Source organism: Condylura cristata, unplaced genomic scaffold, assembly GCF_000260355.1.
Source record: "Condylura cristata isolate star-nosed mole 26May11 unplaced genomic scaffold, ConCri1.0 scaffold00004, whole genome shotgun sequence".
In the NCBI taxonomy this organism is placed as follows: domain Eukaryota; kingdom Metazoa; phylum Chordata; class Mammalia; order Eulipotyphla; family Talpidae; genus Condylura; species Condylura cristata.
In genome coordinates this window covers 27,315,999-27,330,945 of record NW_004567105.1, presented here as the reverse complement: position 1 = coordinate 27,330,945, position 14,947 = coordinate 27,315,999, and positions in this window count along the sequence as shown.

Genomic DNA, 14,947 nt, shown 5'->3' with positions numbered 1-14,947 from the left:
TGATGGTTTTTGTCACACACATGGAAATATCTGATCACCTTGTTAAAGAAGTTGCATGTTTTTCTGGGGAAAAAAAAAGATATATCATTATTTAATCTATGGTTAAAATCATCTCTATAATCACCAGTTTTATTTCACCCAATTTTAAGTAATCCTGACCATACTGCATAAAGTCTTAAAAATGCAGTCTCATTATTTCTACACCAAAAAATTGGTACATTTAAAAATAAAGTAACTATGTTTTTATTGCTTATTGTTGCACTGTCAGGATGAACTGGTAAATGTGAGCAGGTAACAGACAAAGCAACAAACTACAGGATTTCCCCTGGAGACAGAGCCTTGACTCTTTGGTGGCCCTGCAAATGTTCCCACCAGAAAATAAGCTGTTACTGGGTGTCCCCAGGGTCATAATCTGCTTGCCACCTCCCGTAGGAAAGTCATCTGCTTGATACCTCAGGGATGTTAAAGAGAAAGCTTAGGATCTTATTTTGAAGGACATAAAAATCTCAAGAGAAATTGTGAAGAAACTTTTGCTGTGATTAGATCTGAAGACAATAATATATGTGCTTCTGAGTAGAAAATGTTGAGCTCAATCAGTTCCTTGGAACTTTTCTTCAGTGTTCTGATTATATTTGTGTAACAAGCCATCTCAACTTGGTAGTGTAGAAAAACAGTTTATTTTTTATTATTTTCTTTCACGGTTCTGGGACCTGATGGGTTTGGCCAAGTCCAGTCTCTTGTGTATTTGTGGTCAGACTGTAGCTGAGACTGGAGTCATCTAGAGGCTTCCTGATCCACGTTGTACAGGAGGATGTGGGCTGTTGGCTGGGGCCTGTGGGGCCAGAACATGTACATATGGTCTTTCTCTATGTAGACTTTGTGCTATAACCGACTGGCAGGGGAGCATGAAGATCTAGTCCTCTAGATCTCTGGTGTAACCTGGGACAGTTCTGAAGGATCATCCCAGTTCTAGAATGCCCTGTTGCACCATCCAATACTGTGATTGGGATTGCATCACAGTCCAACGTCTCCCTCTGTAGACTCCTCTGACCCCTCCTCTCCCTTTCTCTCCTTTTTCCCCTCTCCTTCCCTCCCCTTCCTTTCCCTTCTCTTCCACAGGTGCAAATATCAAGATACTTCTTAATGAATGTCAAATACACTAACTCAGTCTTGGAGTCACTCCTGGGGAATCCAATTTGCAACAACATGGGTACTGTAAATTCAGTAGGGAAGGCTAGCTAGTGGGAGCTAACTGAGCTATAAACATCTGAAACCAGCCAATGTTGGTGCCAGAATTTCCATTTGGGTGCACTGTTGCATCCTCTTGTGTATATGTCTGAAGACATTGGGGGTTGGGGACTTCATCATGGGAAATTCTTTTGAAGTTCCTGTGTATAAGGACACTATAACTTAGATCATATATTTATTTGTGGGGTGAATCTTGATAGCTAATGAAGATAAAGGAATACAAATAGAAGTTCTTATATGCGTAAACACATTCCCTACCCTCCACCCTTAGGATGGCCATCTGAAGTTGGCTGAAAGAGTTGTGGCATACTCTAGAAATCTGTTAGGAACCGAGACACCTAGCACTGGCATTGGTATTTTGTACACAAAACATCAATGTATGAAACTAGGAAAATTACTAGGGCAGAACCAGAGCTTGTAGGGCAAGGCTGATAGAAAGCACAGGAACCAAGATACTTACCACTTAGCCTAAGATTGGTGTGTTAGAAGGTTTTCACAATGACTTTAAGAAGTGTATAGGTAACTGTTCCGAAACCAACCTAAACTCAGAGCTCCACAACCCATTTTCTCTGAAATATCAGCATGACTTACTCCATTTCTTTTAGATTTTCTTCAGGTATCCTCAGGTCAAGGAGATTGCCATTACCTTTCCTGTTGTTTAAACTAGCACCACTTTTTTTTTTAAAAAGATTTATTTATGTCTACAGAACTGGGGTACAGGCCAGAGATGCAGGGGCGATGACAGGATTCACCAGAGACAGAGGGGGAAGCAGGACAGGCAGATCAACGAAGTACACTGCTGAGGGGAGCAGCAGGCGGGTCAGGAGAGGTCTGCCACGCCATGTGGCCACCTCTGGGGCAGGGATCAAACTCACGCTGAAGTGGCTTTAGCTTTAACCGGCTGCACACCAGAGAGATCCCTAAACTAGCACCACTTTTATGCTCCTCCTTTATACTGATTTTGTTTTGCTTTATATTGCTTATCACCTAACATAATTTTATATATTTACTGGTTTATTGATTATCTCTCTTACTAGAATGTAATCTCTGGAAGGAAAAGGAATTATCTATTTTGTTGACTACTCTATGCTGAGCACCAGGCAGTAAGATGGACTTAATAGGTATTTGTTAATTGAATGAATGAATGAGCATTTTCTTGAAAAATCAACTTTTCTCTAATTCTTTATTCAATAAGAAATTTAAATTCTTGCAGAAATAGAATGTATAGGCAACAGCAACTTTTACTAAACATTTCACAATTGACTTTTATTTCATGTTTGCAAAATTAAAAAAAAATAGATTGCTATAATAATAAAATAGGTAGAAGAAAATTGATTATTCTGGTAAAAATGTCAAACATCATTCACAAATTTTAGTAAACTGAAGAATCCTTTTCCCTTCTCCCCATAAAACAAATAAGATTAGTACGTATTAGCTGGAAAGCACACTTTTAATTTGTTGTTGGAGATTTAATGTGGGCTAGAATTACACATTAACATTGAACTAGCTCTTTCTAAATCAGCTGAAATGCGAACACTAATTTATTTGAGTGGTTATTGAGTGGTTACTGAATGCACAGATAAGTATTAATAACAATATATTGATACAGAGGATATGTTCAATGTAATAGAGTGACTTTTATATGTGAAAGACATAAATATAATCACTTGAACCATTTTGAAAAAATTTCCCTGAGAGTTGAAGTATCTGTAGAATGTAAGGTACACCCAGTTTTCTAGGAATTACCCTCTTTCTCCATATTAATGAAATCTGGAGCTCAGGCTTCCAATCCATACAAAGATACATTCTTCCTAAATTATCTTACTCTTCTTCCCTATGAGGGATAGACAGCCTGGGGACTGGATCAATGAGACTCTTTCCATGGAGATTGGAATCTTGACCAAAGATTCCAACTGTCTTAAACAGGAGATGGCTAAATAGGAAGGATATTGTTGTTTTTTGCCCTGTGGATTACAAAACAGAGACAGCCTTTGCCCAAGGCTAGAGAAGAATGGAAGCTTGGAGGAGAAGCAGAGAACTGAGATAGAGAGACTCATATTTCCCAGTAGAGTTCATGATCTTGGCTCCATTGACTACCACAGTTCCACTGCATCTCTGTCCTGAGTTCTGGGTGACATCATTCCTCACAGTACATTCCTTTTATCCACTTTCAGGTAGTTCAGATGAGTTTTTATCAATTGCCACCAAAAGTTTTAACAAACATACTTTTCTTTAGTAAGTTTTAGGTTTATGAAACCTCCTCTTTTCACTCCAATTGCCCTCTGAAAATCATCAGAAAAGCAAGGAGAAAGGTGTTCATTGTTCCCTTACAGAGAAGCAGCAGTTTCAGAAGCTTAAAGGTATTTTTCATAAAGGTTGAACATAGCTTATCTCACAAAAGGACCAGTCTTAGTTTTCTGTTCAATTTGGATATGCTGGTAGAAATGTGTAAGCCAATGCTGTTTTCTGTTATTGTAAAACTCTCTTTGAAAGATATTTGTACAAAAGCACGTTTTAAAGACAGATTTGAGGAGAGACTGTTGCTATGTCTTCTGAAGTTTCCTATGCTTTCCAACAGGCTGCAATTCTAGCTGGCTAGCTTAATAACTCACTTCCTTAGGACTTGTATTAAAACAGATGTCTCTACTTTTTGAAAGGTAATTAGATGTTTGTGAGATTTCTTTGTTAAGTAAGAAGAAACGTCTTCACATGTCTGTTTCTTTCTCTGTGCACAGATGAATAGCACATCCACTACTCGGTTTTTTTATTCAAAGAAGTAGGTGAAAGCTTTTGTCTTAGTATCTGGGACCATTCAGGGTGGCAACTACTTCCCATTTCAAACCCATTTATTAACTGATCCCTAATGCAGGTGGAGTATTTGAATACTATTAGTTTTCATTTCCTATTACTTTTCCAAACAATATTAACAGATGAGGGGTTCGGTAGTGTCAACTTACCACTGCCCAGGTTCAGGAAACTGAACAAGATTGCTCCTTCAAGGGAAAAAATCTGATTTTTTGTGGTTTTGTTAAGGGGAAGGATGTCCTAAAGGAACTCTGCAGAGTCTTGTGGTCTCCACCCCCTACTCCAGTGATTGGAAACTACAACTCCCAGCAGTACCAAAGAGAGAACTGTGAGGACCCAAGGGCGGAGCTAAGCAGGCATTCTGGGACTTTGGGGGATGAATAGGGAATGATTTTCAATGGCTCCGGGGGGTGGGAGAGTGGGGAGGAGAGGCATTATTTCTCTCTCTCTGTCTGGGGCAACAGACTCTCTGGGGTCTATCAGCTAGTTTGTTACTAGAGCTCCAAGTCAGCTGAGTTGATAAGATATTCTAGTTACCTTGTATCTCTCTCTTTTCCTGGGTTGTTCCTTTTTCTTTCCCCTTTTCATAAATAAACTCATTATCGACCCTTTTGTGTGTGCCTGCAGTACAACTAAATTTTAAGCGTGCAGGTGAGGACCCACAGAGAGGCGGCTTAGTTCACACTGGGTTACCCTGGAACAGTTTCCCAGGGAAACAGAACACTTCCTATAAAATCATTTTGTGAGGAAGTTTGGGAGCATGTCCTGATAATGCTGACCTTATTTGGGGCCCTATTGACACCTCCTGAATTTCATAAATGTAACTGGTTCTGGAGTTTGTTTGATATATAGTCCAGATCTGGGTGGCACAAAATGAAGAAGGGGGTTATCAAGTTGCTGGTGAATTGAAGCTTTGTAACTTTGGTGAAACTAGCGCAGGGTACCCATAAGAGAACATATTATCAAAATGCTCATTCTTCTTTTTGGATCATATTTGTCTAAACAATGGATTTTGCTAGGACCCACGTTATATATGTAAAGGTAATCTGAGTCACAGACCTAACGTCCTTATTTTCTTCATCTTGTACAGGACATACTATGATTAACTCTTCAAAAGTTACATGTGCAAACTGCTCTTGTTTAAAAGTCTTTCCCTCTCAGGCCCTACCTGGTGGCACAATGGGTTAAAGCACTAAGAAGCTATCGCAGCCACTACAGCACCAGTTTCATCCCCTGCCAGGGAGGTGACCCACATGGTGTGACAGACCTCTCCTGACGTGCCCACTGCTCCCCTCAGCAGTGTACTTCAGTCAGTCCTCCTTGTTCTGCTCCCCATTCTGTCTCTGGTGAATCCTCTCACCATTCCTGCACTCTAAGCTGTACCCCAGTTCTGTATGCATAAATAAAAAAAATTTTCAATAAAATAAAATTCTTTTCCTCTCATGTCCTCCCACTCCTTATTTTTCTTTCCAGGCTTCTTATATACCTGTTCTATTTACAACTGCTATATAACAAACCACTTCCAAATTATGATATAAAAAATCATATTAATATTCCTTATTCTCATGCTGGCAAAGTCAGGTAGTGACTGACGCCATAACAGCAGACGGGAGCAGGGAGCACAGAAGGCTAAGCACCCTGGGTCTGGATGGGAAGTCCTCTCTTTGTAGTCTCAGGGTTTCCCCACATGCTCTTTCTGCATGAGCTATTTTGGGTGTTCTCATAGCGTGATAACTTCAGGATTTGGGGATTTAGGATGATTTCAGGATTTATTTGGCGGCTTAGTCCCACAAAAGAGAATGTTTTAGCCAGGAAGACAGCAGTAGAATCACCTTCAAGGATCTGGCTTCAGTCATAGTGTCACTTCCACTATATATGAATAATAAGAAACAAGTCACATGCCTGCCCAGATCTGCTATCCACTGCTTTCTGCCACTCAGTTACTTAGGTAATAATGGAAGCATAGTCCCTAAGAAACCTCTAAAGTCATCTAGCCAGTACAAGCCTCTATCTGATGGTAGGGCTACACACATAATGAAAAAAGACAAACAGAGCCCATCCTATAAGTCAGTGCTAAAGGAGAGCGCAGCACACCGAATGGCCACTCAGAAACCCCCACTGGGTGGTGTGGTCTTTAACTCCTTAACAGAGTAGCTCAGTTGGGGAGTAGGAGGGAGGAGCTGGAACACTGCATCTGGACTCTTTCCAGCAAAGAAAGTCATTCATGTGGATGGAATCACTGCTTGAAATTGCACGATGTAAGAAAGGTATTTGCTAGTGTTTTATGCCAGATCAGCCTCATAAGCCTTGTCTCCTTCAGATGTAAATGATACATCAAGTGGGATATGGCCATTTTATTTTATTTATTTTTAGCCTGACATTTTACTGTGTTTATTATGTCTCATAGTTTTGGCCTAGGGGATTTTATTTCATATATATATATTTCATCATTCTTCATTTTGTACATTTTTTAATCTCGGTTGTAATCCCCATGGACTTCCCACCACCAACTCACCCATGTGCCATCATTATAGTCCTTTGCACTCTTCCCGCTGCAGTTTTGATCCTATTCCCCTCTCCATCCTGCTAAAATGTCTCTGGTTTATAGTTCGTTGATTTTCATTTCTATTTTATTACAATGGCTCCCCCCACCCCCGCCCTTGATCCTTTACACTCCTGCTATGATTGAAGCCATCCAGTATTTTTCTTTTTCTTTTTTCTTTCTGGCTTATTTCACTAACCATGATCGATACGGACATTTTCCACGATCGATACGGACATTTTAAAAGTAGGGAGCAAAATAAAATTACAATAGGAAAAGAACTGAGTCTGACAGTTCCTGGTTCTGGTCACCAGATGGCAGGCGTGTAGCTTGGTTGCCAACTAGAACAAAGGGTGGAAATAGCTATTCCGGGATCAAGGTAGCCTTTGCCTAAATGTGGGGAAAAGCAGTGTTGTTTATGTTCCAGCATTTTCTATTTATAAAGACTGACTCTTTATATTTCGATCTATCTTAGCTTTCTAAATTGCTCAAAGCTTAAATTAAGGAACACCTCAGATATAAGTAACAGCTGCTTTGAAATTTTCTGTGCCTCAGTTTCCTCCCTGTAGGATGGATATAGTGAGGCTTGCCTCACTATTATTGTGAGCAATAGTGAGTTACTGCATGTAAATGCAATAGTGTTGATTACAAAGTCCTTGCCCAGAAAATGTCAGTTATTATGACTGCACAATAGTCATGAGGTTCAGGGCAGGTACATATAACATCAACAGGTAATAGTGGAGGTACAATTGGACAGAATGTATTTAGGACTCAGACAACCTAGCATTAAAATATTTTTAATGCTATGAAACATAATAAGCAAATACAGTACAGTGAAAGGCTTAAAAAAAATAATAAAGTGCCATGTCACACTTAACGTATCATTTATATCTGAAAGAGAGGAGGCTTATGAGGATGACCTGGCATAAAACACTAGCAAATACCTTTCTTACATCGTGCAATTTCAAGCAGTGATTCCATCCACATGAATGACTTTCTTTTCTAGAAAGAATCTGTGTCCAGTCTAGATGCAGTGCTCCAGCTCTTCCTTCCTATCTCCCCAACAGAGCTACTCTGTTAAGGAGCTTAAAGACCACACCACCCAGTGGGGGTTTCTGAGTGGCCATTCGGTGTGCTGCGCTCTCCTTTAGCACTGACTTATAGGATGGGCTGTGTTGGTCTTTTTTAAAATATCCGTAGAACAAAAGGAGACACCAAAAGGGGGAGCAGGATAGCAAAGTGAGAAGAGGCACCATGGACTCTGGTGGAGGATTATGGGTGCCTAGGTCATGTGGTAACATACATCTGAAAAGATGTGAACCTATATTTCTAAAGCATATACAGTGCTATAAATCAATGTTAGTTACTTCAGTAAAAATATTTTTAAACCACAGAACATAATTGTAAGGGAATAATCAGTTTATGTTGGTAAAATGACTTTGTTTTAGAAAGTACAGCGCCTCAAAAGTTCATTGAAACGTCTCTCTGAGTATCATTCATAGTTCATGCATACTTTGTTGAGTCTTTCAGAGAGGTGCTATATCATCACAAAGCTAGGCAAACCTACTTTGGTTTATTCTTTAGGTAAGAACTGTAATTCCCTAATATTTTCAGTTCTGCCACAATATAGGTCTGTTCAGCTTTATGATCTTATTGCTACCCTATCTAGAAAGCCACTCAAAGAAAGAGGCTAAAATGAGACTTGATCTAAGTTTGATATTTAGTTCCAGAGGGGAACTTCAGAACTTGCTCAGTCATAAAGCTATATTTATTGGTTCCCAGTTTTTGACTCTGAGAGTTCAGGTCTTAGATCCTAGTTTCTACTCATCATTCTGCTTTCCGTGTCAAGTTTTCCAGAGAATGAATATCAGTGCTGGACCCTAGCAAAGGCTTTGGCATTCTGCCTTGTCAACACACCTATTCATTTTTTACCTTATCTTGATACTCAAACTTGACCCCTTTGTCTCAGCTGCCAATGAAATTCTGCTTCAAGCCCTCTGGGTCCCTCTGGAGCAACTATCACTGCCTTTCTGAATAGAACTCCTAGGGAAGGAGGAGTAACAATTCCCACACCTCTTCCTGGATGTGGACCCCAGGACAGGTTAACTCTGAGCTCCCCACACTTTAGACTCCAGACCAGACCTGCTAAGCCTAGTCAAGTGGCTGCAGTACCTTGCCTTGCCTTGCCTACATTCATTCCTACCTTGCTGGCCTTTTTCTACTGAACCAGAAAACCTCACTGGTAGTCGATAGGAAGGGAAGACTGGAAAGGAAAGGCAGATGCACAAGGATGAGGCATGATAAGAATTCTTTGGGCTCCAGAGATGTAAATGCAATGCATAGGAAATGGAAAATAAACAAAGTGATTCTGAATTTTTAATGAGAGGGGAAATATAATTTCATGGAAGCAAAATGGAAATAAAATGGCATGTAGCTTTTCCCTTTATAGCCTATACAACTTCCTGCAAGTTCAAACTCTTTGAGGTCCTGCTTCCTCATGCATAAAATGGGTTAGATATGCTGGCCTGTTATGAGGACTAAATGAGATGAAGCATGCAAAAATTCTTTTTTGAAGTGGTCTTTGTCCTTTTGATGTCCAAATGTGTAGATTAACAGTTGAAAACTAACACCCCATGACCTGGATTGGCTCAATGATAACTTCTGCTTTGATCTTCTGTCAGGGGCCTTAGATTCAGTGATACACTAGGAGGAATTTCACGACTAAAAATATAGTCATAGTCACAACCACAACTTACATAGCCAAGGACATGAAGCCAAACTAGCAAAGGAAAAATCAGATGGGAAAATGTCCAGAGCAAACTTGGTGCAAGCCTCCAACGGTCCTCTACTAGGGTGTCACACAGGATGTGCTCTATTGCCCCAGCAATACGTTGTGACAGCAAGTGTAAGATGCTGCCAACCAGGAAGTTCATTAAAGAGAGCACCCAGTGCTTTTACTGTAAGCAGCCTCTCTGAGGCATGTAGCAAAATTTCAGGCTTCCAGAAGGAAAGCAGACGCTTGGCATAAACCATGATGTTTGCTATGTTTGCACAGTTTAGGCAGAGTGAGTCACTCTTATCAGTTCTGGGAAGGGTGGGAACTCTCCCGAAATTTCAGTTCCCAAATGCCAGCCAAGGGTCAGCCATGTACCGAGCAGCTAGTCCTGCTATATTAAGTCCTTTTTAGGTTTATCTGTGCAGTTTCCTATTGTTTTTCTTAGTTGCCATCCTTTTTTTTTTTTTAAGATTTATTTATTTATGCACATAAGAGCTGGGGTAAAGGCCAGAGGTGTTGAGGGTGAGAGGACTCACCAGAGACAAAGTGGGGAGCCGAACAGGCAGATCCACCGAAACACACTGCTGAGGAAAACAGCAGGTGAGTCAGGAGAGGTCTGCTGCGCTATGCGGGTCACCTCCCTGGCCAGGTGGGAACCTGTGCCCCAGTGGCCAAGGATAGCTTCACAGTGCATCCTCTGAAAATCCAGGTATTATGGTAACATATCCATATTTCCACATGACCACAACTGATAGCCACTTTCAGATAATGCTTGTATTTCCTTATATTCATCTGAGTCTCTCCCATTGTCAATAGTCTTTCCCATACTAAGTTCCAATTTTCATTTACTAAAATGATTTTGTAACTCTAGCAATGGGCTGCTTTATTAAGGGTTGAACTACCTGCCAGTAGAAGACCTAGGGAGTATCACTGAATCGTGATAATTACCAGCAATGCAAAAGGTCATGTTCACAAATTCTTGCTGTTGAACCTGGATACAGACTCTTCTCTGATGTTTGCTATTACATTAATTTCTTATGGATATTCTTGGATTGGCTATTGCTTGTATTGACAATTGTTTTTGACAATACTTTTATAAAGCTCTTATTTAAGTTAACTTGAATCAGACTTGCTACAACACAGGTTATTGTTTTGAATACGTGAATGATGATAAAAATAAAACATATATGTCATTACTCTTTGGTAAATTGAAGTTATTATTATTACTGCAACAACTCATTAAAGTAGACTAAAATACGTCCACTCTACCTTCTATATATCAATGTATCTATTTATTTATGTTTATTGAATTCCAACTATGTAGCAAAGTATGTTAAATAACAAAATTTCACCTTTATATCCTAGCATCTAGAAAAGTACCAGAATGGAGTTTGGATCAATAAATGTTTCCTGACTTCATACATAAAGTCATCATTAAGAAGACCTAGAAACCCAAGGAGAAAATGAGTGCAAATAATTTTGCTCAGTTTGAAAAATTCTTAGTTGGAGAAAATGGAATTAATATTTTTGCTGCATGCCACCCAACCAAAGAGATGTTCTAGATGCTATTTTTCTAATTCCGCGTACAAAACTGAACAGACACAAGCTAGAGAGGAGGAACTGCAACTATTCCAATGTTTGTTGGAGTTTCCGTTTTACTGAGAGCAGAGAATATAAAAAATTCTTTACTTTCTCCCTGTGATCATTTTAGTCTCAAAGACTGAGCAAGCAATTAGGGAAACATATACTGCAAATAACACTTACCTGGATAAGGAAAAACTAATGAGCAAAGTATACAGAAACTACAGGAACATTGAGAAAGAAACTGTCATTTTTGAGTTGGGCAGAGAGTAGAGTCTGAATTTGTTAGTAACTGGAACAGAAGTGGAGGAGCAAACGATTAGGCAAGGGGTTGGTGCAGTAGTCCGTATGAGAGATGTTAATAGCTTAGATCAAAGTGATAATAGTGGAGCTGGCTAAAAGTGGTAAGATTCTATGAATATTTTGAAAGTAGTAAGTTGGAGGAGAGCGGAGGGTGAGAAAAAGAACTAAGGATAACTGAGGTTTTGAAATACATGGGTTGCTATTTACTGCAGTGGAGAAAACATTAGAGAAGTAAATTTGCAGGAGAACAGGAATCCCATTGTAGAAATATTAAGTTTCAGATACGTATTGCGATTTAAAGTGGAGATGTTGACAGAGGATTGGCATATACGCCTGGACTTTGGTGAAAGTTCTTAGCTGGAGAGTTATTAGTATATAGGTGGTGTTTTTAAAGCCATGCTAGTGGATGAAATGACTGAACGAGAGAAAGGATTGAAGATAAGAGTTCCAAAATGAATTATTTCAACACTTAGATGTCAGGATGATAATAAGGGATGGGTAAAGGAGATTAGAGGTTGAGAAGAAATGATCCGTGAGATAGGCAGAAATCTAGGAGAATAAAATCTGATCAAAGGGAATAAAGTGCTTCAAGAGAGGAAGAGATCACTATCAAATAAGGGAAGGGCACAAGGGAAAATAAGGACTGAACTTTGTGCTCAGCCACTGGAGGATTTGACATAGTCAGTTGAAATGGTGTAAAGATGCAGAAAGTCCTAAAGGAGATCATTCAACAGATAATGAGAAGAAAAATAATTTGGAGACTACAACTATAAACAAGAAGACACAAAGTTATTTCTATGTGTTGTTCAATAAAAAGGGGCAGAGAAGTAGGACAAGACCTAAAAAAGGAATAACAAGAGAAAGATTTCTTTTAATGAGAGAAATGTATGTGTTTGGTAGAATAATCTAATGTAGAAAGGAAACTAATGATGTAAGGGAGTGAAGACAGAAATGAAGGAGCAATGTTGTTGAGACATGCAAAAACAACAGATGTCCACTGCAAAAAGCATATGGGAGACTGCAGAAAAAACAGGCTTCTAAAATCCCAGAGGAAAGATAACTGTGGCTTTATGGCCAACATCATTAAAAATGGACACGCCAGGCCCTCCCTGGTGGTACAATAGGTTAAAGCACAGCACTATGAAGCTATCTACAACCACTGTAGCACGAGTTTGATCCTCAGCCAGGGAGGTGACCCACATGGTGCAGCAGACCCGTCATGATCCACCCACTATTCCCCTCAGCAGTGTATTTTAGTAGGTCTGCCTGTTCTTCTCCCCACTCTGTCTCTAGTGAATATTCTTACCCCCCAACACCGTACCTCTGGCCTGTACCCCAGTTCTGTAGGCATAAATAAATAAATGTTTTTTTAAAAAAAGACATGCCAAGAAGAACAAAAAGATGGATAAAGCATGTGGGGTGGGGAGTAGGTAAGGAGGGTTTCTGACAGAATGGAAGATTCTGGCTTGAACCTAAGTTTTTTTTTTTTTTAAAGATTTATTTATTTATGCATACAGAACTGGGGTACAGACCAGAGGTTCAGGGGTGGTGAGAGGCTTCACTAGAGACAGAGTGGGGAGCAGAACAGGCAGATAGACGAAATACACTGCTGAGGGGAGCAGCGGGCGGGCCAGGAGAGGTCTGCCACACCATGTGGTCACCTCTGGGGCAGGCAGGGATCGAACTCATACGGAAGTGGCTTTAGCTTCTCAGTGCTGTGCTTTAACCCGCTGCGCCACCAGGGAGGGCCTGAACCTAAGTTTTAATAACCATTAGCATTAACAGTATTTGTAGCATTGGGGCAGGAATCCTCTATTATCATGTGTGATTGGAAAAGATGAGCTTCCTTATTATTTCTATTTTTTTCTGCTGTCTGAAAGTATTAGCATGAGTATTACTTTTTACTTTAAAAAGTCTTAAGGGGGCCCTCCCTGGTGGCACAGCAGATTAAAGCACAGCACTGAGAAGTTAAAGCCACCTCCGCATGAGTTCGATTCCCGCTTGCCCTGGAGGTGACCACATGGTGTGTCTGACCTCTCCTGACCCACTCGCTGCTCCCCTCAGCAGTGTACTTTGTCGATCTGCCTGTTCTGCTCCCCACTCTGTCTCTGGTGAATCCTCTCACTATGCCTGCACCTCTGGCCTGTGCCCCAGTTCTGTATGCATAAATAAATTAAATCTTTAAAAAAAAGTCTTAAGGAAGCCTCCCTTGTAGCCTCGGCGCTAAATCTCAGGTTTGAATTCAACCCCGACCAGGGAGCTAGCCCCCATATGGCGCAGCAGCTCTCTCCCTTCTCATCAACTGCTCCCCTTAGAAGAGCATTTCAGAAGATCTGCCTGTCGTGGTCCCCACTCTAGTGAATTCTCTCACTCCTATCCTGGCACCTCTGGCCTACACTCTAGTTCTACACCAAAATAATAATAATAATAATTAAATAAGTCTTAACATTTTATTGAAAAACAAGGAATTAAAATTTCACATACCTAAAAGGCTCAGCAAGAATTCAACTTGATGTTTAGATGATGCCAAGTCCACAGTTCCAGATGAATTACATCTTCTAAGATACTGACAAAACAGATGTGATGGCGAGATAACTGTTGAGTCCTGAGGCGTGATGGAGAACTTAATAGCAAGAAAATTGCTAATAAGTTATAGCTAGTGATTTTCACAGTTTATAATGCAACTTTATATTCTCACATTAGTCACTATTGTCTGCTAGTCATTGTGCAGACTAGGAGTTGACAAATTATAGCCTACACTCATTTTCATCTCGATGCCTGATTTTGTGTTAAGAGTAACATAGGAGCTGAAGTGATCCACAGTCACTGCAGCATGAGGTCAATCCCTGGCCAGGGAGGTGACCCATATGGTGCAGACCTCTCCTGTCTTGCCCGCTGCTCCCCTCAGTACTATATTTCAGTTAATCAGCCTGTTCTGCTCCCTACTTTGTCTCTGATGAATACTCTCATCCCTGCCCCCACACACCTCTGGCCTATACTTCAGCTCTTGTATGCATAGGTAAATAAAAGAAATTAAAAAAAACTAAGAAAACTTGCATTGAATTACTAAATGAGTGACTACAAAATGTAAGAAAAGAAAGTATTCACTAAAAATACTCTCCTGCTTTTACCATGTTTCTGTACTATAAAACATTTCATACAGTATAAATGCATTTAGATATCAGGGGACTAAAATTATAAAGGGCTCTTGCTTTTGTATGCACTTGACAATTTTTCAAAGTACATTTATATACACTGTTTTGTTTAAGCCCACAACTATACATCAGCTTGGCAAAATTGTGAGCCTCATTTTGCAGATGAAGCACAGGAAGGCCTAAATGGCTTGTCTAAAATCATAAACTAGTGACAGGCTCAGGACTGAACCTAAGTCATCTGACATCTAATTCCCTGCCGAGGGCATAATTAAGTAGTTAATGTTTATTGAGTTCTTAATTTGTGCCAAGAACTATTCTAAATGATTAACCCAAATTAATTTATTTACGTCTTCACAATGACACTATGAAATATGTTCTGTTACTTTTCCCACTTTACACATGAGGAAACTGAGAAACGGAAGGCCCCAGTCAATTGCTGGAGACCAAAAATCTTACGGTAGGTACTAGAGTTAGACTGCCCGGTTCTGGAGTCAGATAATTAACCACACTACAAATTTGCTTCCTCCTAGGGTATCT